Here is a 24,286-nt window from a genome sequence, read left to right on the forward strand (position 1 = left end):
TTTCGGAACTAAACAGCAAGAGAAATGTGAAGATGATGACAACACTGCAGAGGCGAATGAATTTAAGAATCATGGCGGCGTACCGAACGGTATCGGCGGATACGACAGAAGTTGTGGCCGGAGTACCTCCGATCCAGTTACGGGCTACCCAAATGAAACGAATCTATGACGTCATGGACAGGGAAGATGCCACTAATCTCTTGCTACAAGAATGGCAATAGAAGTGGAACGCCGCTACAACTGGGGCGTAGACAAAGAAGAGAAGAGGAGATCCTGAGATACGACCGTGGCTGGGAAGGAAACACGATGACGGGGGTACTACCTGTCACAATTCCTCTCCGATCACGGAGGATTTGGTGTATACTTACACAGGTTTAGAAAAAGAGAGCTCCCAAATTGTGCGTACTGCGGTCAAGAGGATACTCTTGACACACCTTTTTTGAATGTGTACGTTGGGAGGATCTAACAGCAAGATATAACATATAAGAGATTACCCTGGAAACTACAACAACGTATATGCTGAGAGGTAAAGAGAAATGGGTGATAATAGAGAGATTCATGGCTGAGGTTATGCGAGCAAAGGAAGCGGGTAAAAGTGGTAGGAAAGTGTAGAAGAAAAAAAATACATAACGACCGAGACCTGGCTGCTGGGGAAGGGTCCGGGAACGGTATAGCCGGGTCGGTGTCCCTGGCCTTAGCGGTTAGAGGCAGAGGCAGGATAGAAATAAGGAAAAGATCCGGAACCGGTGAGCCGACCTGCCATGCCAGACGTACTGCTGGTAGGGGAGGAGGCTCATTAGAATCGCAAGGACACTCCCGTGGGTTGAGTAATACTTAAAAAAAAATTAAGAGGTTGGGATTCAAGTAAATACACAGATATTTACACTCATTATGTTAATACACCTTGTAATATCGCACTTTAAAATATATTTAAAATGTCTAGTTAGTGAATAAATCCCAGTGTTAGAAAGTTTATCTCATTTTTTCTTATGGTATTGTACATGTTTAAAAATGGAATTTATATAGGAAGATGAGACGAAAGAAATGATAGGTGAAAAACTGACAGACAATTATTGGGAATCGAACCGGAAATCAGTAAAACTTGAAGCCACATCACTAACTACTACACCAACTGGTCGGCCAGTAAAACAAAATCAGTAGGTGGTAAATAACTGCACCGTGATAGATCACGTGATTTACATATGACAAGTATTACTACTTGTAACAAACAATTCAGTTTTAGGTTGTTGTAGTTCAGTAATTAAACTTCAATTGATATAGTTTGTTTTGAAATGAATTGCTTGATTTAATTCAGTTATTTGAATTTGTTTTCATGGAACACAGAATAAATATTCTGTATATAGTTGATTTTTTTTATTCTAAAGAATAGATTTATATAGAAATTTACGTCAACAGTTCTGATTTGTACTCAAATTTTATTCCAACTGTAATCAAGCCTTGTTACATAATAATATCGCTCCGTTCGACATTAAATTAAAAAAAAAATTCTTAATAAAAACTGTTGTTAGTTACTATACTCAAGATATGTTATTTAATTTACTGTGGTTTAAAATTATTTTAACGAAATAAAATGCTATCTACCATGTAAATAGGAAGTATGAAAAAATGATAAAAAATGATATACAAAGTTATTCGTTGATTATATGAGATAGGATTTCTGTAGAAAGACAAAATTACAGTTGTTCTTAATTCTTTTTCTTTTTTCATGCTTTAAAAGATCACTTTATGATCTTCAAGTTTAGATAATTTCCCAAGGTAACTAAAACTTTAACGACATAACTTTATGTAAGTTAAACAAGTAATGATATTTCGTAAGATTAAAAAAAAAGTACAATATTATTCCAGCTCTAGAAGAATTACGAAAAATAATCATATGTAAATAGATTAAACCATATGATTAAAAAAAAAAAATTATGTAAACATTCACATCAATAAATTTTATAATTTTGTATGTACCAAAAATATTTTTTTCTGTTTAATGTACCCAGTACATTTCTATCCACGATTTTCACGATTCGGGATCCTACTTTTATGTCTCGGAATTATCAAGGGAGAAATAGTACTTATAATATGTAAGAGTCCACTGGTACTGCACATTATTAAAGGGCTATTAAAAATTGTATAATGCACAATAATATGAATTTCAAAGAATTTAATTGATATAATATTTTACAGAATATTTACAAGGAGTTTTCTACTGAATTGGACCAGTCTACGAGTATATATAATATATTGCTTCGCAACAGAAATTGATTTGAAGCTTTACGCTATCTGCCTCAGACCTTTTTATGACTGTAACGTATGCAAAACACCTCAGATACAAAAGAAACCAGTCAAATTTGCTTTCGTTGAGTGTAAAGTTGCTATTATACTTGCAGTAATAGAGTTTCATTTACAGGGCTAAATACCAATTAAATTTTGTTGGAGTTAGCAAAATGATAAGCAACTGTGTATTAGTTCAGAGAAGAAGAAAATGGGAACCACTTTATTCTTCACTTTCCCTAGAAACCCTGTCATAAGATGCTTGTTATTCTTAAGAAAGTTGTTTCATTTTCGAGGGAGACTCAGGTCAGATATTCATCGTAGTAAGTGAACTTTACGTACATACATTTCCATTGAATTCGTGATTATGAAAAATCAGTGAAAATATTTTTATAAACCCATTCAATAAAGAAAACAATAAACCGAAATAAATTCAATAAATCTGTGAGTACTTCTACATTTATCCGAACAAATTTACTAATGTCCGAATTAGATTTATTGTATTTTAAGTAGCCGTTACTTAAAATAAGGCTGAGTAATACTTGATTGTTGAGGCTGCCGAGGGGAGCAGGAGAACAAACACAAAAAACATATAAAAAAAACTGAACCCCAAGTGACCGGGATTGTTTTTAGATAATTTATTGAATTTTAGATAACAGAATATGTTTTCTAAAAAAAATAAAACTCTGTCGCAGTAAGTGCATCAGATTTTCGGTTTTGAAAACTTACTGTAAAACCCGCTTTTTGTTTAACTCTGGTACCTGTAAACCGATTAGCTTGAAAATCAATAGAGCTCGATACACAATAGGTTTACATCACCCCACCAAGTTTCGTCAAAATCGGTTAAGATTTGCGTCCGGTAGAGGGGACGAAAATATCTTACACATACATACATATGTATATAAACATTGCAGAATCGTGTTCTGGAGACTCCAAAATTTAAAGAAAAGTTGGTCCTCCCTCCACCTCGACATCCCCTTATACAATCTGACCGGGCGCAGTAGCGATTTCTATGATTTTTTTTTGGAAATCCTCTAGAAAAAAAAAAACTTATTGTAGTATTGTTTAAGTATTTAAGTTTCTCGTTTAGGATGTCAAAATTTATCAAAAAAAGATTCTATCTGCATATAAATAAACATTTAATTTAGAATGTATTAAAAAACCTATGACAGTATAAATAAAAATATTTTGTTTGTTTCACCAGAGCGAGATAGGCTTTGTATAGAAGAGTTGATAAACATCAAACCAGTCGTATCTCTTAAAATAATTTATCCTTAAGAAAATAAAAGGAGATGTAAAAAAACATTGCCCTCAGTAGAACGGAAAAAAGCTTAAAATGTGTAAAAAAAACCCGTTTTTTGGCTCTAATTCCGGTTCCTGTAATTAGATTCGCTTGAAAGTCAAGAGTTTTATTCCCAATAGGTTTACATTATTCCACTAAGTTTCTTCAAAATCGGTTAAGATTTACGTCCGGTAGAGATGGCGAAAAAATCTTAACATACGTACGTAGATAAACATGACCGGGCAAAGTAGCGATTTGCAGATTCTTTGGAAATCCGCTAAAAATCAGACAGCCCAGAAATATATTCTTAGTTATTTGTATATGTTGTAATGTATTATAACATTATAATAATGTATTATTTGATTTAACCGAGTTAAATTTGAATTCATCTAAATTTAACCATTTCGTAATCCAATTTATACTATTATCTGTAATATAAAACGTAAATCATAAATACATTAAAACGTATTTATTTTATTTTAAGCATATACAGCGATTTAGTAGGGTGCAATTCTAATTATGTTTGACAGTTTTAGTTATTCCGTCTGGAATCAGCCGGACTAAATAAAGTGATATAACTGAACCACAACAACCTAATTACACTGAGAACGTGGGCATTCATAATAAAAACAACATTTTTAAGAATACAGTTAATAGTCATTATAAGCATGAATGGTCATAATGGTAGCACAATTCTAGTAGTTCGGCTGTTACAGTTAACAGCATTGTTTTGGGACCGGTCGGCTCAAGTACGAACTAAAGCAACCTACTGTGTTGTGTGTAATTGGGCTTGCGTCAGCTGTGTAGCTGGACAATATTAAATAATAAAATAAAATCATAAGCGAATTTAAGTGCATGGTATTTTATATTAGCACAATATAAGATTTAGTTACAAAATATAAATAAATCAAACCTGTTATTGAAAAAATAAAAACGGTATACACAATGTATACACTGTTGTTAAAGTCACGTGCTGATAATAAAAGTATGTTTTTAGGACAATATCATAAATTTTTCACTTCACAAACATTTGTGCCTAAAGCTATTCAATAACAGAACCAAACTATTGTCATAAAAGTAAAGCATCTTTCTGAACTAACCGGAATAGATATAGAGGTACAGGTTAAACACAAATGCAGTCAGCTAGCTAACTCATACTCCATTCCATGTTACACGATACCGCACCGACTTAACGACAATGGTTAATCAATAATATAGCTGCTCCACAAATCGTTAACACATGTGACGTAAATGAAAAATAATATCAATTATGAAACCAGCCAGTTTTTTGTTGTTGATAATATCGAAATACAGTATTAATTATCTGATCAACGGGTATATTAAAATATTTTTAAAAAAAATTAGAAAGACAAAACTTTACTGTGTTTAATAGGTCAGTTCATATCTTATCTACAGGAGATATAAATTGAAATTGATGTAATAAATTTAGCTTGCACTAACTTGCGCTGAAAATCCAATAACAATAATAAAAAAAACCTTACATGGTTTATAGTGTTCAATTATTTTCTTATTCGCTTTCGAGATAATGATGAAAAAATGATCCACAAAAATCTGAATTATTACAAAATTCTCACAGAGAAGAGTAGATTAATTTGTTTACACTATCTATCTCACTTTAAAGCAACTGGGAAGTACAAGCGGGATAGTCAGATTTGCTTTCTCTGAGATTAATGATTTTACTGCTATCTCCCGTTGTAAACAGAGTAAAAGTGACATTTGTAGCGATGAATATCGCCAGTTTTAGTGCTTACCATGTAGATGTACAACAATATAGTACATTGAAAAAGCCAACGGAAAACCACTTCTCTTCTCATTTTCACCATTAAGAAAAACTTGGAATGCATCTTCTTTTTAAATTCCGAAGAAAACCATGGAATGTATGTTTTTCTTCGGAATTTAACAGAAAAAAAAGAAGTGGTTTATGCCACTTCACCAGCAAACAATGCGACAATAATACTCCAAGCTAAAATTACTATTATCCAAAAATTATATAAAATTTACATTTTACATTTACATTAAGGCATTACGAGTTAGGAGTTTCATTGGTTTAAATTGTAAAGTTATCATCCATCTTTGTCTGGAGTCGTCTAAAATGTTACTTCATAAGTTTTAGTCAACAGGTTTTTATTTTAAAAATAAAAGGTAAAATAATTTTTTTTACAGTTTCATAAGTGTTTGATTATTTATTTAATGAGATGTGGGGGGATCGACTGCTATGATATTTTGGTTAGACAGAATAAAAATTTGTAGCGTAAGAAAAACCCCTGAGCTGACCGGGATTCGAACCCAGGACCTCCGGGTGAAAGGCGGAGACGCTACCACTCGCGCCTCGGATTTATTATTATTACCATTACTTATTATTTGTATCTTTTGTTAGGCGTTTAGAATTTTTTTATATGAATTTCTCAACATCTATTGACGATAAATGTTTAACAATCAAATTTACCATCTAGTTTAAGATATTTTATTAATATTTTATAAGCAGTTTTTAGAAGTTTTCGAATAAAAATTATGCACTTATAATGTTTCACACAACATGAAAGTAATAGCAAAATGCAAACGAAATTCGAAATATTTTTGGACACAACCACCATTGGAGGAGTACTAATTAAACCATTAGCAAATGGAAAAATTTAAACATCATATGAGCAGGGGCGGATCCAGCAACTGAATCTGGGGGCTCATTGGAGGGGCAAGGGGTTATATTTTCCTACTTCCTTCTAATTTGGTCGGGCATATAATATTTCATACACTTTTATTAGATAAATGCTGCATTCTGAACTATTTTTAAACTCAAAAAATCGTTTAACCAGTCATCAGTATTGCTATAAAAGAGGCAAAAAAGGAACGGTTTCGGAAAAACCAAAAGAGTGCTTACGATTTTTCAATTTTATTTCGTTTTATAAAAACTAAGAAGTAAGTTATTCGAAGTGACCCTCACGGAGACTCCAGAAGCTAAATTAACGTTAAGATCAGATTTATCGTTCTAATAACTTTAATCAAAACTGCCATGCAAACAATCAAAATTATACATTAATGGGATGGAAAATAATTAGAGAAGATTTAAATTACATTGATTTTTAATTGTTCATTCATTAAGATACTTCAATCAAAAATTTTACACATTTTATTTCATATAATAATAATTATTAATAATTTATTAACAAAATAGATTTATCTCAATGATTATGCTTCTTAGTATACCGATCGATAACGCGATCTATATCAATTTGCATATCGTTATGAATATGCATTAGAGCAAGTGAAGTCAACCTCTCTTAATTACCTATTAAGAAAATATATGTATTCATGTTAATAAGAGAGTTGCAACTTGCAACTGGTTATTTTGACAATACAGTATTGGTAAATGTTTCAATTCTTTTCAGCTGGGTTTTCAAAATGCAAGGCCTTCGGGCCTTTGGGGGGGGCCATGTCTCTCAAGGCTCCCTTGGATCCGCTACTGCATATGAGCTATATTGGATTAATGAAACTAGCACGGAATACATATACTTTATTCGATTCTGAATTTAAGAGAGCATTAAAAGATTTAAATGGCAGGAAGGCTCCTGGAATAGACGGAATACCTGTAGAATTACTGCGCAGTGCAGGTGAGGAAGCGATTGATAGATTATACAAACTGGTGAGTAATATTTATGAAAAAGGGGAATTTCCGTCAGACTTCAAAAAAAGTGTTATAGTAATGATACCAAAGAAAGCAGGGGCAGATAAATGTGAAGAATACAGAACAATTAGTTTAACTAGTCATGCGTCAAAAATCTTAACTAGAATTCTATACAGAAGAATTGAGAGGAGAGTGGAGGAAGTGTTAGGAGAAGAGCAATTTGGTTTCAGGAAAAGTATAGGGACAAGGGAAGCAATTTTAGGCCTCAGATTAATAGTAGAAGGAAGATTAAAGAAAAACAAACCAACATACTTGGCGTTTATAGACCTAGAAAAGGCATTCGATAACGTAGACTGGAATAAAATGTTCAGCATTTTAAAAAAATTAGGGTTCAAATACAGAGATAGAAGAACAATTGCTAACATGTACAGGAACCAAACAGCAACAGTAGCAATTGAAGAACATAAGAAAGAAGCCATAATAAGAAAGGGAGTCCGACAAGGGTGTTCCCTGTCTCCGTTACTTTTTAATCTTTACATGGAACTAGCAGTTAATGATGTTAAAGAACAATTTAGATTCGGAGTAACAGTACAAGGTGAAAAGATAAAGATGCTACGATTTGCTGATGATATAGTAATTCTAGCCGAGAATAAAAAGGATTTAGAAGAAACAATGAACGGCATAGATGAAGTCCTACGCAAGAACTATCGCATGAAAATAAACAAGAACAAAACAAAAGTAATGAAATGTAGTAGAAATAACAAAGATGGACCATTGAATGTGAAAATAGGAGGAGAAAAGATTATGGAGGTAGAAGAATTTTGTTATTTGGGAAGTAGAATTACTAAAGATGGACGAAGCAGGAGCGATATAAAATGCCGAATAGCAGAAGCTAAACGAGCCTTCAGTAAGAAATATAAGTTGTTTACATCAAAAATTAATTTAAATGTCAGGAAAAGATTTTTGAAAGTGTATGTTTGGAGTGTCGCTTTATATGGAGGTGAAACTTGGACAATCGGAGTATCTGAGAAGAAAAGGTTATAAGCTTTTGAAATGTGGTGCTATAGGAGAATGTTAAAAATCAGATGGGTGGATAAAGTGACAAATGAAGAGGTATTGCGGAAAATAGATGAAGAAAGAAGCATTTGGAAAAATATAGTTAAAAGAAGAGACAGACTTCTAGGTCACATACTAAGGCATCCTGGAATAGTCGCTTTAATTTTGGAAGGACAGGTAGAAGGGAAAAATTGTGTAGGCAGGCCACGTTTGGAATATGTAAAGCAAATTGTTAGGGATGTAGGATGTAGAGGGTATACTGAAATGAAACGACTAGCACTAGATAGGGAATCTTGGAGAGCTGCATCAAACCAGTCAAATGACTGAAGACAAAAAAAAAAAAAACTAAAGAAATATTTTATTTAATAACTTTAACGTTTCATTCTGTAAACAGATTTAAAGTGTATGCAACCACTTGTTCGAATTGAATGAATGGGCAACATAATGTACACCATTAACTTCGAAGAATTCAACTCTGACCAGTGCCTCTTGTATTTTTATAATTTACATGCGTCACAAAGATGAGAAATAACGCGAAAGATTATCAAAAGAAGCAAGTTTTATTTCCTCTTCAGTCGAGAAACAATGTATTATACACACTCCCTCTACTCAATAGAAGAACGAGTACTTTATAAATAGAAAAATGATTAACATTTAACTAAAAAACTAATTTTTAAAAAGGTTTTATTAAACTTATGGAAATCTTATCATTATTATTTTTTACTTAGTTATTATATTATCTATAGCCGGTAAAATTTTATCCCGGTATATGCAACGTAAATTATTATCACTCGTCGAACTACTACTTCATCTATTCAAACATTGAATGAATGTTTAATTTCAGTGGTGGTTGCAGTAGCATCTCGGAGAAGTAGATAATGATGAGATGCTGAAATAGATACTATCAGTAGGACTCGCCATTGTGGATCTTTCTTATTTCTACTAAATGAATAAAAAATTCTGTACAAGTCTATAAATTATATAAATTTAGCTTATTTAAATGTACTGTTTTGGTGTATCTCTTATTTTAATGAGAAAAGGAAAAACATTTACTTATTGCCTGTATTCCATTACTGCATTTTTAAAAAAAATAAATTCATTTTTATAAAAAGTAATGTGTACAAAAATGATTGAAATTAAAAGATAAGCGCAGATGAAAACGAATGGAAAAATCCAAACCACTAACAATTGATGACAAAAAAATAATTGTAGTAAAATATTTCGGTGTAAAATATATTCAAAAATTAAGTGAGCTTTGTAACATTTTTTTTTAGTAATATTTAAGCAGACTTTGGCTGAACAATAAAATTTGCTAGAACGGATACATCAATATAATCTCAAAACTATAGATTTAAGATTGATTTTTAATTCACCAATTTCTTAATTTTTTTTAAAGAAAAAAATAATTTATTGACTGAGCGAAAAAAAATCAAACGAAAAAATTCAGTATACATTTTTTTTGGTAATAACAGTAAAATACTAAAATAATTGATTTAGATTTTAAAGTAGGTCCTATTTTAAATTGACTATTTAGCATTTCGTCCGTTTGTAACCAACTACATTTACGACCAATCTCTTTTTTCGACTAATTTTAGGAAAAACGCAGTATATTTAATGATTTTTCATAAAATTTCCAATTTAAAAATGGTGATCAAAAACTGCTCTTAAGAATGCTAACAATTAATTAGCTCTCATTCACGGAGGGTAGATCCTAATTTTACTTACAGCCTTATAAAATAAAAACTGAGAAATATCAAAAAATGTATATATTAAAGCGAAAAATAAAACCATAGCGATATTGTCATTATTCATTGATGTCCAGTGCACCTGCAAATAGAGCCTACTATATCCATATACATCTTATGCTATTTTAATACAGTAAAATTATTTTGGGACTGACCAAACCTTCCAAAATCAATTACGATAAAAATGAGTTTCATTTCTTAAATTCAGTGCAAAATAAGCGATGTCTATTCTTTTCTTAATTACTATTAATAATAGTTATTAATATTTCCAGAAATAAATAAGGTATTAAGTAGTTTTAATTAAGTATATCATTAATTATGAGAATAATTATTGTGTAATAAATATTCTAGTGGAAGAATACCATGGCACGAACATACAAGGATGAATTTATACTTAAGGAATTAAGGAAGCTGGAAACAAATATTAACCGATACATTAATAAAAAAATAAAAAATGATTAAAATAGACTCTATCTATATACATATTTCTAAAAAAGTACAGCATAAAAAAAATCTTATATAATGTTTAAATTTGTTGTTTTATAATGTAACTAAGTTAGCACAGATTCCGTTAGACGTAGCAAACAGTACAACTTTATTACTTTAAACTTATGTTCGCCTGGTATTAAAATATAGAAAGTAGATCCTCCACATTCTACAAAAGCAAGCAAATCCTTCGGGCAATTTAGTTACCGTAAGGTTTTTTAGTTACTCCCGCCAGCAATAATGTAGCTACACACTACCTGTCAAACATTACCTCTGTCAAAATGTTTAATTGTCATTGGTTATTAAAAAAATTGCTTTTATTTTGCATCTTATACCTGAGGTGTTATTTCTTTTGTTATGTCTGTCTACTTATTATGTATATCTATCTATTATTGATTGTCATAAATTAAACATAGGTAGTCTAAATTATAAATATATTGAGAATTTTGTAAAACCATTAATTCTATTGCGTTTTAAACGCCAGTTTACTCAAGATAGCAACATGAAGTGTATTTGAACCATTAATATTCCGATACGGTGTATCAAACGTGATAATGTAAATCTATCTGTGTTTTATCTTTGATCTTTCATAATTTCGTTATTCTTGAGCTGGTATCCACAATCTAACAATTTATTCTATCTAACAATAATTTTCACATCATTTATTCTACAAAGGTTCGTTCATACATCACTAGATATTTGTTAAAAATTATTCATAAATAACTTATTGGTGATTATATTCAGTGATATCAGTGCACCGAAATTTTATGATATAACTACTGCGTAAGAGTATCATTTCAGTTTTTTATTTTCTAGGTTTATTTTCTCAAACGAGTCATTTGGAATTTTAAGGATCCTGTTATTTATTTTAAGAATTCTTATTATTTATTTTTTACTTAACAGCTTTTATTTTTAATTGTTAATAAGGAAACATCTCGTACATATGATTATAAATGGATGGAAACTTAAAGAATACAAAATTCAGTAGCGTCCTTCAAACGGGATTGATAGAAAGTAATGATGACAATTAAATAAAAAAGAAAATATAGTTTTCTATGATAATTTCGTCTTCATGTTTTTATGTACTGTTTGTATTTCAGAGAAGTTTCAGATGATTAATATATAAATTGATTTACAGATCATCTTTAGACAATAAAGCTTTTGTCAACTAGATAAGTAGAGGAATAAATAAATATTTTATATCATTAAAAGGTTTGATACGTCATTAATAACAGAAAAGAAAAATCAGGTGTTAACTTACAGCTTACAATCAGTTGAAAAATATTACTGCAGTTAATATTAGAGTTATTATTAATTAATCTTTTGTTACTTACGCTACGTCATTATTAAATAATGCTGTGAATAACTGAGTTGATGACAGAACATGAGATGCAGTATTAAGGGAAAGAATTTGCATTCTTAGTTATCAACGTATTGCTTTGAAAATCAGATTTTGACTGTATGAACTCACTGGTTATTCTGAGAAACAGCTGAATAAAGTTTATAGTGGAGGCTACCAGATGATTTAAATCTGAATTTTTTTCCGTTATTATCTTTACTAAAAGCATTTATCATTTCGTGCTAATTATTTGCATTAGTTGATTACGAGGAAATTGCGTTTCAGTTCGGCTGTTTTCAGTGGTTGTCAGAAACATAGACGATAAGGTTTAGACTGAATTGGTTAGATGTTAGATATCGAGTCAATCGATTTTCATTGTTCAAACAATTTTCGCGAATCGTATGGATGTTGTTGAGTGTAACGTTTTAGTGCATTCAGTGTAAATCCAGCATCAGCAATTAATGCATTATCTGACTAATTACAGTTAAAATAGCTAAAAGTAAAACCCTCTTACATGTTTAATAAAAGTTGTCAAGTTACATATTGAATAACAAGTATATAAATAAAAAAGTAAGATAATTAGATAAATATTTAAAAAGGAAAGATTCATTAAAAATTATAGTACAATTCGGGAAATTCTCTTTCTAAAATTATATAAATTTTTCCTTATAATTAATCCCTTCAATTTGAAAAGTTTTCTAAGGCATTGGTTTTTTTATTGCAGATTTTAAATCAAAAAATTATAAATATAGATGAGGCAATATGAAGCGATTGTATGTACATTTAAAAACCCTGTATGTTGGTTATGAACTCCTGGTATCAGAATATATGTAACGAATCTTCTACTAGTTCTTCACTATTGGTCGATCGGACATAACTTTAAACCGTTCCTATATATAACAACGGTAAAACCTTATTTCTCAAATACTTAACATATGACAAAAAAACTATTTCTGGTTGGTAATCATAACAAGTAATTATAGATAAACAAACAGTATGACTAAATTACAAATTAATGCGTGTACCGTAAAGCTACACACATTACGGCACACGGCACAATATTTTACGGCACATTTTAAATTTTACTCATAATTTTACACATCCAAGAAATAAAGACTACTTTTCTTGTTCTACTCTATATAAGCAAATAATTCGCTTAATGTGAATGAACTAGGAACATACGTTAAATTTGCTATGAAAACACGTAAATCACCATGATTCATTCCAACGTAATCCAAAACACAACCGTGTAACATCGAATACGAGTTTATTGTTTGTTTTATGAAGTAACTGAGTGAATTACAAATGCTATTTCAATTACGATCCATACAAATTTTCTCAAAACATAGCTAACTTATCAATTATCAATCAGTATGTAATACAGCTGTAATATATTGTTACTGAAATATGACTACACTTTAATCTGATTAATGGATAAAAAAATTAGTATGATAATGTATTTTTTTGAGGAGAAAAGGAGTTAGGTAACTACCTCAGTTAATACCTAACCCCAGTTAATAAGCATATTATTGTGTTTTAGAGCAAAATTAAGTAGCACTGCTGATATTTAAATTAGGCTTCAGAAAAAAAATATGAAAGTATGATAAACATATGAGCGAATCCTGTTTCAAGGTTACTTTAATTATTTAGAACAAAAAGTGACTTAAAGAGTAACACTGCTAGAAATAAAAACAAATTTTTAACTAGCCGAGGGGTAGGTTAATGAAAATTTAATGAAAATGCTGTATCCAATCACTGGTGCTAAATTGATGCCTTTCATCGTGGATATTAAATGATGCTGTTCTTCCTTTGTCAGGCGTTATTAACTTTAGAACACCATTAATTGTTGAAAACTTATTAACTAACAATAATATCGATTACCATGTTATTTATTCAAAAGAGTAGTAACAGTAATTCATCGCTTTAATACATTACGGGAAAATTGAGGAAATTTTAAATTCAGAACCAAAAAATTATAAACTTGAATTATTAAATGATTAAATGACCTTTTCAAATACAACATTTTACAAAAATTGGTTAGTTTTACAATATCAAACCGAGATATTGGTTAAGAAGAGTTTTAATAGTCACAATAATAAAAATAATGATAATAAAATAAAAACTGATGGGTATCTGAAGGACTTCCTGATATTTTCTAGATTTCATTAATTTTTAGATGAATTATTCACCACAATATGAATATTTCAGTATGATTGATATTTGTGTGCGGGAATATGGAATGAAAATTTTATAGCAACAAAAAATACTATGCCTAACTTGGGATTCGAACCCGGGATCTTCCGGATGGAAGATTATAGAGAAAGATCAAATTTCCCTTTTCAGGAACATAAAGTAGCGAACGCTTTATCCTGAAAACATCTGTTAACTAAAATTTCAGCTTTAGTTACACAAACTATTAGCTTAATAAAGAACTTTTTTCTCTTGTAATAATTTTTTTTTGTAGTTGTTTAATTCATCACAATACCTAGAAATAGCGTGAAAATATTGAATAGAAATTTTATAACGCAAGAGATTTCTTTCTTTTTCCCGGTTTATTCTTTAACAAAACCTTTCTTCAGATGAAAGGTTGGTTTCAACTGACACTATTTCTGTGTAAGAGAAGAAAATAATATGGGTAAAAATAAGAAATGCGGTAGAGGTTGGAGGCGTCCTTTATTTGAGGTTCGCTCCGAGAAAAAGTCATCAAAATATCGATTTTTTGTTTTTTGCATATTTGAATTCTCGCATGTTTTCCGTTTAAATTGATATAAAACATTGATTCACCTTTAGGCATTCTTTCTATGAAAAAACTATTGTTTCCTGTACCCCTGTAATTTACTCCTCGTAATTTTTATTTTGTGTTCGGTGTAAATATTTTTTTACCCGCACTTTGTGATTTTTTTTTACCCACAGTTTGTGAAACTGAATAGTGTATTAAACTAAGTTTGTTTTTATATGATAGAATTCTACGTTATTTTATAAAAGCAGTGTTGTCATTATGGTACTTTTTTTGTTATTGGTTTAGATTTTTCAGGTTTATTTCAGTGTAATAAGTACTAATGTGTTGCTTGTTATTTATATTACAAAAATGCCAGAATTGACCCAGGGTTTAAAAAAAAAGTAGGTAAGCCTATGCTAAGAAATATGGTTTCCTTCAGAAAACACGGATATGAATTTAAAAACAAGTATAGGTTTTTATCAGCCTCCTAATAAAGTTAGTGCAGTAAGTAAGTAGTTGTTGATCTAAGGAAAATCTTAGTGCTCAATTAAATGGTTATGATATCTATACGCCTAATGTTTTCAGTTTGACGTTGTAAGTTTGTCTTGTCTATGGGAAATGATTTTGAAATTCAGCGTATCCCACTATCACAGTACCGTACGCCTATTTATTGATAAAAGAATAAGTCTGCCGTGCAATATAATTATCGAGTTTATGTCATGTAAAAACATTCTTTCAACAACAAACACAGATGTAGGTATATAAACTTGTAATAATAATAATAACATTCATTATGTCAATATGCGTTTTGTTTACGTTATGCGTTGCTTGGATAAAGGTAAAAGTGCAGGCTGAATATTTTGTAATGTTATGAATCTACTTGAACCCATTAAATTCAATTATTACAGTAAAATTTTTACTGCTGCTCTGCCACAAATGTGTCTTGAGTCAATGAAACAAGCTGTAGAGGAGCCAGTTGAGCACTATGACGATGATAGAAACATTTCTGCTGCCTTTAATGGGAACTCGCAGGAAGAGGGACACACGTCTCTAAATGGTTTTGTTTCTGCAGTTAGTGTTGGAGTAAGTAAAGTTATTGATTTATTCTCCAAATACTGTAGATGTAAAACTAAATTTGTAAATAAACATGAAAAATCTAGCTGTGCTAATTACGCCGGAACAATCGGAGACACGGAGATTGAATGAGTTGTAAAGATGTTTGAACGATCGGAAAATAGCATAAAATTTATATTTTATTTTTGTCCATCTGGGTGATGGTGATAGCAATGCATACAAAACCGTTGCTGAGATGCAACCTTGCGGGTCAGATTTTAAAATAGAAAAATTGGAATGTGTGAATCATGCTCAGAAGCGAATGGGGTCGCGTCTACGTGCTTTCAAAACAAAAATGGGGAAAGAAAAATTACCTGATTGAAAATCGCTTGGAGGACTTGGCATGTTAAATAAATAGGACTTGGGGGACTAAATAAAATTTCTGAAATATAAACTTATTATGGTTTATGTATAAAATAAATTTGAGGAAGTACCGATAACACGCATACAACCATATGAGCTATGTATTTTTACCTCGGGTCAAGTAATGATCAACCCTCACGTAGATTGCGCCCTAAAGGTGAAAAGAGTCTGTGCAAATACAGAAAAATTCAACTAAAAGGTATAGAATATGATCACAAAAAGCATACTCATTTGCCTCAGGATGTATGTTTGCTGTTAAACCTATGTTTAGGCATTTGTCAATTTCTGCCTTACTTGAAAAATGTAAACAAGGCAGAACTCAAAAAGCCTGCAAATCACTCAATAACGTTGTTTGGTCAAGAATAATTAAAAACATTTTTGTTTCTCTAACTACTCTGGAGTCAGGGATGTATAAAGCAATCAGTTACTATTACATGGGTAACATAACTGAATGCAAGATTTTGGATAAAACTGGATTAAAACCAGGAAAGAATTTAATAAACCGAGTGAAAAAGATTGAGAAAAAGAAACCGTTGAGAAAAGAATTAAAATTTCTGAAAAGAAAATTCAAGAAATTCAAAAAAGGCCAGGAAAGAAATAAGTGATGCTAGGAGAAGAACTGAATTATGAAGCTGTTGAAGATAGACAAACTTGGTTTGCATATTGGCAATTGGGACTTATAAAATAATCTTTACGAAAAGTTATATTCACTTGGTACATGTTTCTCGGCAACCAATAAATATTTTAACAAATTTTTTAATCTTTTATTCATTGACAAAAAGATTTTAATGGGAGTTTATTGCAAAATATTCAAAAACAAATTTCTAAAAAAAGATCTTTCAAAAATGTTAATGAGAAAAAAGATCGTGGAAAAAATTGTAAAAAAGTTATTTATTTTTTACTAAAACAAAAGTTTTTAAAGATTAAAAAAAAAAAATCGAAGGAATAAAATGAAAACATGGTTGAGTTTCTTAAACGGTTTTGAGAAATATGTACCTATCTTTGCAAATTTAAGTAAGTATATGACGGGGCAAACCCCGAAGTCAAGTTCTCTTTTTAGTACAGAAATACCAGGATGACATGAAACATATAGCATGGCTCATACTAAAATGAATGTGGCAGTAGCAAATTTACCTTCTCCTATATTTTGTTATTGCCTGGTATAAAATGAAGGAAGAAAAGGATCAAGCCAAGCAATATGCGCGCACTCATTAATAAATAAATAAAAAACCTCACAACCATGCTGTCCAACTTATTCGAGTATAAATAAAAATTATAAGAAAAATCTGATGTGAACACCAGATGACTTCCTTGAACGCCTGTTAAATTACAAATACACATTTTTTTTTAAATGAAACATTATACTTCTTTAATAATCGTTAGTTATTAACGATTTTCTTAATAATTTTTTTTTATTGTTTTGGTTCGAATCCCGGTCAGGCATTGCATTTTCACACACGCTACAAATCAATCAACTCATCCTCTGAAGAATGCCTAACGGTGGATCCGGAGATAAAAAATAAATAAATAAATATATTTAAATTAAAAAAAAATTAAAAAAGGAGACCCTTATAAGACCCAAATATTTCATTAATTAAAATTTTATTTGGCTACAACTCTGAAACTAATGAAAATAAGTACCACATACCATATATCGTTGAAAAGCTCTAAAAGGGCTTATTACTTAAGATCAAAATCAAAATTTTGTCTTGGATTTTGGGCTGTTTTCAACACTTTTGGTTCAGTCGATTGCAGTCAAAAAGAGAGGTGCACGACCAGATGTTACGCAGTCCTAAATCCAAAATGTCAACATCCTATAGCTAATCGTTTTGAGTTAAGCGAGATACGTACGTACATACAAACGTCGCGCCGAAACTAGTTAAAATGGATTTCAGGGATAGTCAAAATGGATATTTCGGTTAAAATCTGAAAACCGAAATTTTTCGCGATCACAATACTTCATTTACTTCGTACAAGTAAAAACAAGGTTATCATAATTCAAAATTTTCATAATTTAATCAATAACTGTGATTAAAATTATGCGTAGTTAAAACGTTTTTCCCCTACGAAATATTTCGACAGGAAAAGTCCACGTCTAATAAAAAATCGCGTATAGTAACTTCAAAAGTTCGATGACACTCAAATTTTATTGTCGTATAAAGATGCAAATTTACAAAGTTAGCATTACCTAAGTATTCGATAATCAAAAGAGGGAAATCACTACTTTAACCTTATAAATTAAAAAAATATTAATTAAACTCCCTCTAATTCACATTCCCCTAAATACTAAAAATTTAAACGACTAGAATATTCATCACCACCCATATAAGGTTTAATTCTGTTGAATGCCACATAAAAAAAATCCTACCTGCATTAGTAAGCGGTAGTTTATTCGTAACGCACATTAAATGAAAATTTTTAACTTCTGCACAGTTATAATTTTTTTTTTTTTTTTAAGGAAAAGTAGTTTATATTCGTTATAAAATCTACAATTTTTATGTAACCCCAGAAAGTAGTATGTGCAATCTGGGCTCAAATAATTGTTCTTTATATGTGTACTTTGTGACATACACTTCGCAACAGTTAAAATATATACAACTAATTCAAATACTTCCAACAGTTTAATTTGCACTTAAAAAAAAGTACGAGTATTACGTACTTTTTTCTTTGCTCCCAGCTGAATTGAAGTGAAGGTAAATTGGCAGTTGAAATCAATTGAAAAGCTGTTCATAAAATATTTTCAGAGCTTTTCGGGAAAAATTTATACAATTTGTTAACTGTATATATACCTGATAAATATCTACAGGAAGAAAATATTTGTAGTTTCTATTTGTTAAAAACTACGTTACCGAAAAAAAGATAAATATTTATTATCCTTAACAATAGAATTTAGAAGTAAATTATTTGTCTAAAGGTGTTATGAATACTGCATTAATTAATGATTCTGGAACGGTTTGAACATATAAGAAAAATTAAGAATTTCATAGCGATCTAAAAAACCCAATCATTTAAGGAATTTAAGGAATCATGTAAGGAATTTGAATCCGATCTGGAGGCAGAAACAAACATCATAGAATATTTCATAAAACCAAACTATCTACAAAATGTAATGTAAATCAGTATTTGAAAAATAAATTTTATATATATACACGATGTACGTAAATAAAATAATGAGATTAGTTTTTTTTTTTTTTGGCAGCCAAAGTGGTAAAACTGTAAAGTTACTAGTAAATGTTTTGGTTATATGAACAGCTGATTTATATTAGGTATTAATATTTTTAGTCTATTGTTGCCACGTGAGAAGGAAACAAACTTTTCGCGAAACGAGTTTTTGTTGTGCGTTACAAAAACGAGTGATACTAATTATGAGCAAAGTTGTGCAATCAATTATTGTGTTAAACTCGGTGAGAATGCTACTGAAACTTTTTCAAAATTGAAAAGGGCGTACGGAGATGACGCTCTGTCATGAGCCCAATTTCTTAGGTGGTTTAAAACATTTTCAGATGGCCTGGAATCAGTTGCGGACGATCTACGCTTTGGAAGACCGTTAACTTCAAAAGGTGACGACAATGTTGAGCGAATCAGAGACTTTTGGAGTTTTTGTCTACAGTATAGACTGTGTCAATCAATATTTTTATCGAAAAATTCTTGAAAGACTGCGGAAAAGAGTTACCCGCGTGAGACCAGTCATGAAAGACAACAGGATACTGCTTCAAGACAATGTACCTTATCACACTGCACTCTCAATTAATGAGTTTTTGGCAAAGAAAAACATTCCTGTAGTTTCTCAACCACTACCTGACTTGAGTCATTGCGACTTTTTCCTGTTCCCAACATAAAATAAAACACCTCAAAGACACCATTTTGAAACAGTAGAAAACAAAAAAAATGCAACCGACCATCTGAAGATCCGAATTCCAACACTACTCTGAAGAGTGGGAAAACCGTTTGAAGCGTTGCGTTTTTCTGAACGCAAAGTTTCTCAAAATATTTTTCTGAACCAGTTTCATTACTTTATTTACAGACCTCGTATATATAAATCATGTTTCTATATCTAATGACCTACTTTTAAATTTGTTTATTATAAAATTGTACGAAATAAAGTAAATAATAAAATGTAAAAAGAAAATCACCTAGAAGGAATATTATTTGAAATGAAAATAACCAATTTATTAAATTCATTAATAAACGAAATACAAAATCCATGAATTGTTTGAAGACTCAAATAAGGAACAATATAACAAAAGCCCATTCCAAGGCTAGTTAGCACAACCTCTCAACATTTGATGGAACATGAGAAACAGAATAGAAAAATAAAAAGAGAGAATGAAATGAGAACAACGTTTTCTGATGTTACGGTGACTGGTTACACAAACAACTTTACTATTGGAGCCATTCGCAATTATATTAGGGAACCCACTAGTAATTCTTTCTGTTAAAATACTTTTATACCACAGTTTCACAGTATTTTTACTTTTCCATTGCTCTACAGGATAATTTCTAGGCGTACCGTTCCACTTAATTATAATAATCTATTTTTATAACAATTTATAGCTCTTATGCATAAATGATTATAATAATATTAAAGGCCGTCATTATTAGCGCATATTTTTTTAAGAAAAATGCACATAATAAAATAATCAACACCGATTATTATAAGTGTTGATTATGTTATGTTTTATTATAATTGAGTTATAAAAAATACGTGTCTGTCAGAAATATTTTTCCACTGAACTAGACAGTTATGATTTTTCCATGACCAACTAAGGAAAAATGTAGAAGTTTAGACAGTTATGATTTTTCCATGACCAACTAAGGAAAAATGTAGAAGTTTCCTGGTTGGAGAGTACAAAATTGTGATTTCAAATATTTATGCGTACATATATTTTTTAAATTTATTTGGAGATAGAAATCTACCCTGTACTTAAAAAGAAATTTTTTATTCCAAAATAGATTAATTACCGTCTGAAAGAAAAGAAAATTAAGAATTAAACAAAATAAGAAAGAGTGAAGTGAATTAACAACCAAACAATATTACCTATTGTTCTCAGTATTATTCTTGATGAAACAATACAAATACAAATACAAATACAGTAATACAAATACAGTAATCTGCGAGGATTTTCCTGGAAGAAACTTTTTCTTCTAACAGCTATCATAAACCCCCCACTTGGGGTTTTACAAATATGACAGGATTTCGTACTTAAAGTTGTTTGTACGCTATATTCATTATTTTTATTTATCATTATTATGTTATTTTTATAAACTTTTTTTAAATACTCATTCCTAGAAATTCTAATAAAAAAATCTAGTATTTTTTATAACGATAAACTAGGCAGTAATAAAATTAATAAAAAATATCTGATGATGACACCACATGACTTCCTTGTACGCCTATTAAATTACATATACACATTTATTTTTAAAATGAAAAGTACGCAAAATTTTATTTATTTTTTTTTTTGTCTTCAGTCATTTGACTGGAGATAAAAAATTATTTCTTTAATAACTTCTGATATTTTTTCATTTTATTACTGTTACTGAATTATTATTTATCGTAAAAACCTTTTTACAATCAGAGGTTAATGATTATTAATAAATCAATATATTGAAATTTAAAAAAAAAGTTAAAAAAAAGGATATGAAGTCCGATTCGAACTGATGTGCAACCCTTGTAACATCAAAATATTTCATTAATTAAAATTTTATTTGGCTATAACTCTGGAACCAATGAAAATAAGTATCACTTATGATACATCATTGATAAGCTCTTAATGAGGGCTTATTACTGAAGTTATGAAAAAGTTCAAAATCTAAATTTTTTTAGATTTTAGGCTTTTTTGGACACTTTTTCAGTAGATTGCAATCAAAAAGAGAGGTGCACAACTAGATGTTACAACAGTCCATACATACATACAAACAGTACATACATACATACGTACGTACAGACGTCACGCCGAAACTAGTCAAAATGGATTCAGGGATGGTCAAAATGGATGTTTCCGTTGAAATATGAAAACCGAAATTTTTCACGATCACAGTACTTCCATTACTTCGTATAAGGAAGTAAAAAATGATTGTAATTGAGCCTGTTATGACTAGAAGGTTAGTAGATTATTTTATTAATAAAACTTTAAAGAATAATTATAAATACTGAACAGTAAAACATCTCTACTGTTATTCTTTGTTGATCTAGATATCTTAAATTTGTCACTTTTTGAGTCTCGGTGGTCATAGATTAAACTATTTAAAACACATTTTTCTGGATTACTGTTCTTTTTTTTTACATGGTAGCAATTTTAATTTTAAAACAACGAATTTTAAATAATTAAATGAACAACCTGTTATTTTTGTGGTTTTAATTCAATTGACTTTTAAAATACACTGTTATTAAAATAACAGTGTTAGTGTGTATTTTATCAGTAAGTATTTTTACCGTAAAAATACACAATTATTAAAATACACCCGAGTTGAGAAAAGTTTGAAAAAATGGATATAAAAACAAAAACATTAATTGAATTTCATCCATTATAATTATGTAGTGCTCTAAACTAATAACCACTAGCAGTAAGAGATTATTATTACAAAATCCTAAACTAGTGTAGAAGGTTTTTATATAGATAATTTGAATAAACTTTAGAAATATTTAAAAAAATTTTTATTAAATTTTTCCAAATACTCACTCGAAATTTTAATCAAATTAATAAAATAAAAGAAGAGAGAAATGGGCGAAAATACGAAAGGAAACTTTTCCAATTTAACTTTTATTCTGATGCTTTTTTATAAATTACATATACTCTAAGATATTTTCTCTTTTAATAAACCCAAAAGTTATTAACTTGGCCCACTTTTAAAAATAGAGCGATTACATTTCGTGCAATTAATACTCATCAAGTCACTTTTTTATTAAAAAAACAAAAAACAAATGATTTGGAATGTAAGCAAAGTACAGTATATACAAAATATTTTAAGAATGAAAAAAAAACGAGAAATGGATATTATGAAACAATTTAAAGATGCGTTGGAATGAATTTCTGAATTAGAATTTTTATATGGAGAAAAAATTATTAATTATAAACTTTTAAATACAATCAAAGTCAGTAAGACGATAATTTTTTCCGGATACAAAAAACAAAAAAATTACCTCCGGTGACATTAATAACAGATATGTAATGGCTGAAATTAAGACAAAGTCTACTTAACTAATCTTATCTTACTTAAAATATGAACAAATTTGTATATTTTAAAAATATTTTTGAGGTAAATGGCTGAACAAATAGTTACTATTTTATCGATCTGAAATTATGAAACCTGTTCTATTTAAACCTAGATTCGTATGTCTTTAATTTAACTTTATTCACAGTTGCTGCATTCAGTATCTATGTAACGATATGCGTTGATCGTCGTCTCAATTATTGCTTTAGGACTAGTCGGGCTTTGACTAGGCAAGCCTAATAACAATTTCATAATGTTTGCTAATGGCTAAAACAATGAAAGTTAGTTTACTCAGTAATGTAGCATCCAATGATAAGGCTAAAAATTAATTTTCCGTTATTTCGGAACTGGTTATTTATTTGGTATTTACTTATATAATGGAAATAGATTAACATAACATATTAATATAATAACAAGTAATAATATATTCGTAACTAATCTCTCACCAGAAGCAGTTTTATTTGAGCAGCGAATCATTACTGAAGTCCTTTTGTGTCTTGCGTGCTTTTTTTATCTTGTAACTGTAATTTTGTTCATAATAGTTTCACAGTGAAACTATTATGGACATTTGAAACTATTTTTAATCGTACTGTATTTGTCCGTATAATAGCTAACCGACAATAATTCTTTTGATTTAATAAACTCAGAAAAAGTCCTGAAAATGGCCTGACTCTTCAGAAAAAAATAAAAAAAAATTGATAAAACTAATTTGATAGATAATAAAAACATTTTAGAGATGAGGAGGTGGTTTCAAATACTGAAGATTCATCAGCATAAGGAAGAGATGGTTATACCGAGAATAAGAGTCGGAAGATGACCGAGTCCGTGTGATGATGACGCAACCGGTGATTTCTACCTCGAAAAGTTCAATACCAGAACATGTCTTTTCGTCTCAAATCCGATTAAACGTCGTACGTAATCGAGAAGCCGCTAGCATTAAATATAACCTATTCGGCCAGAACTCGAAGTGTTAATCATCCGTCGAAGAAGCGTAGCACCAATTATCACTCCAACACAACCGTAAACCGATTAATTTGAAAAT

The 24,286-nt window shown here is 30.1% G+C and overlaps 2 protein-coding genes across 4 annotated transcripts in view; both read right to left on the reverse strand.

Annotated features, from left to right (window-relative positions):
* LOC142319635 (sodium leak channel NALCN-like) overlaps nt 1-24,286 on the reverse strand; it is a 118,994-nt gene that overhangs the window by 78,791 nt on the left and 15,917 nt on the right. Inside the window, exon 1 of one of the 3 annotated variants that reach the window (XM_075357147.1) lies at nt 4,479-4,782. The exons of 1 other annotated variant lie outside the window; for it this stretch is intronic. The gene's annotated coding sequence lies outside the window, so the exon portion shown is untranslated. Of the gene's footprint in view, nt 1-4,478; nt 4,783-24,286 lie in introns of those variants that run through there. One more of the 3 variants, XM_075357149.1, reaches the window with a different exon arrangement.
* The window catches only part of LOC142319634 (sodium leak channel NALCN-like), a 176,202-nt gene that overhangs the window by 60,734 nt on the left and 91,182 nt on the right, over nt 1-24,286 (reverse strand). The gene's annotated exons all lie outside the window — the stretch shown is intronic.

Source organism: Lycorma delicatula, chromosome 2 (genome assembly GCF_047948215.1).
Source record: "Lycorma delicatula isolate Av1 chromosome 2, ASM4794821v1, whole genome shotgun sequence".
NCBI lineage: Eukaryota > Metazoa > Arthropoda > Insecta > Hemiptera > Fulgoridae > Lycorma > Lycorma delicatula.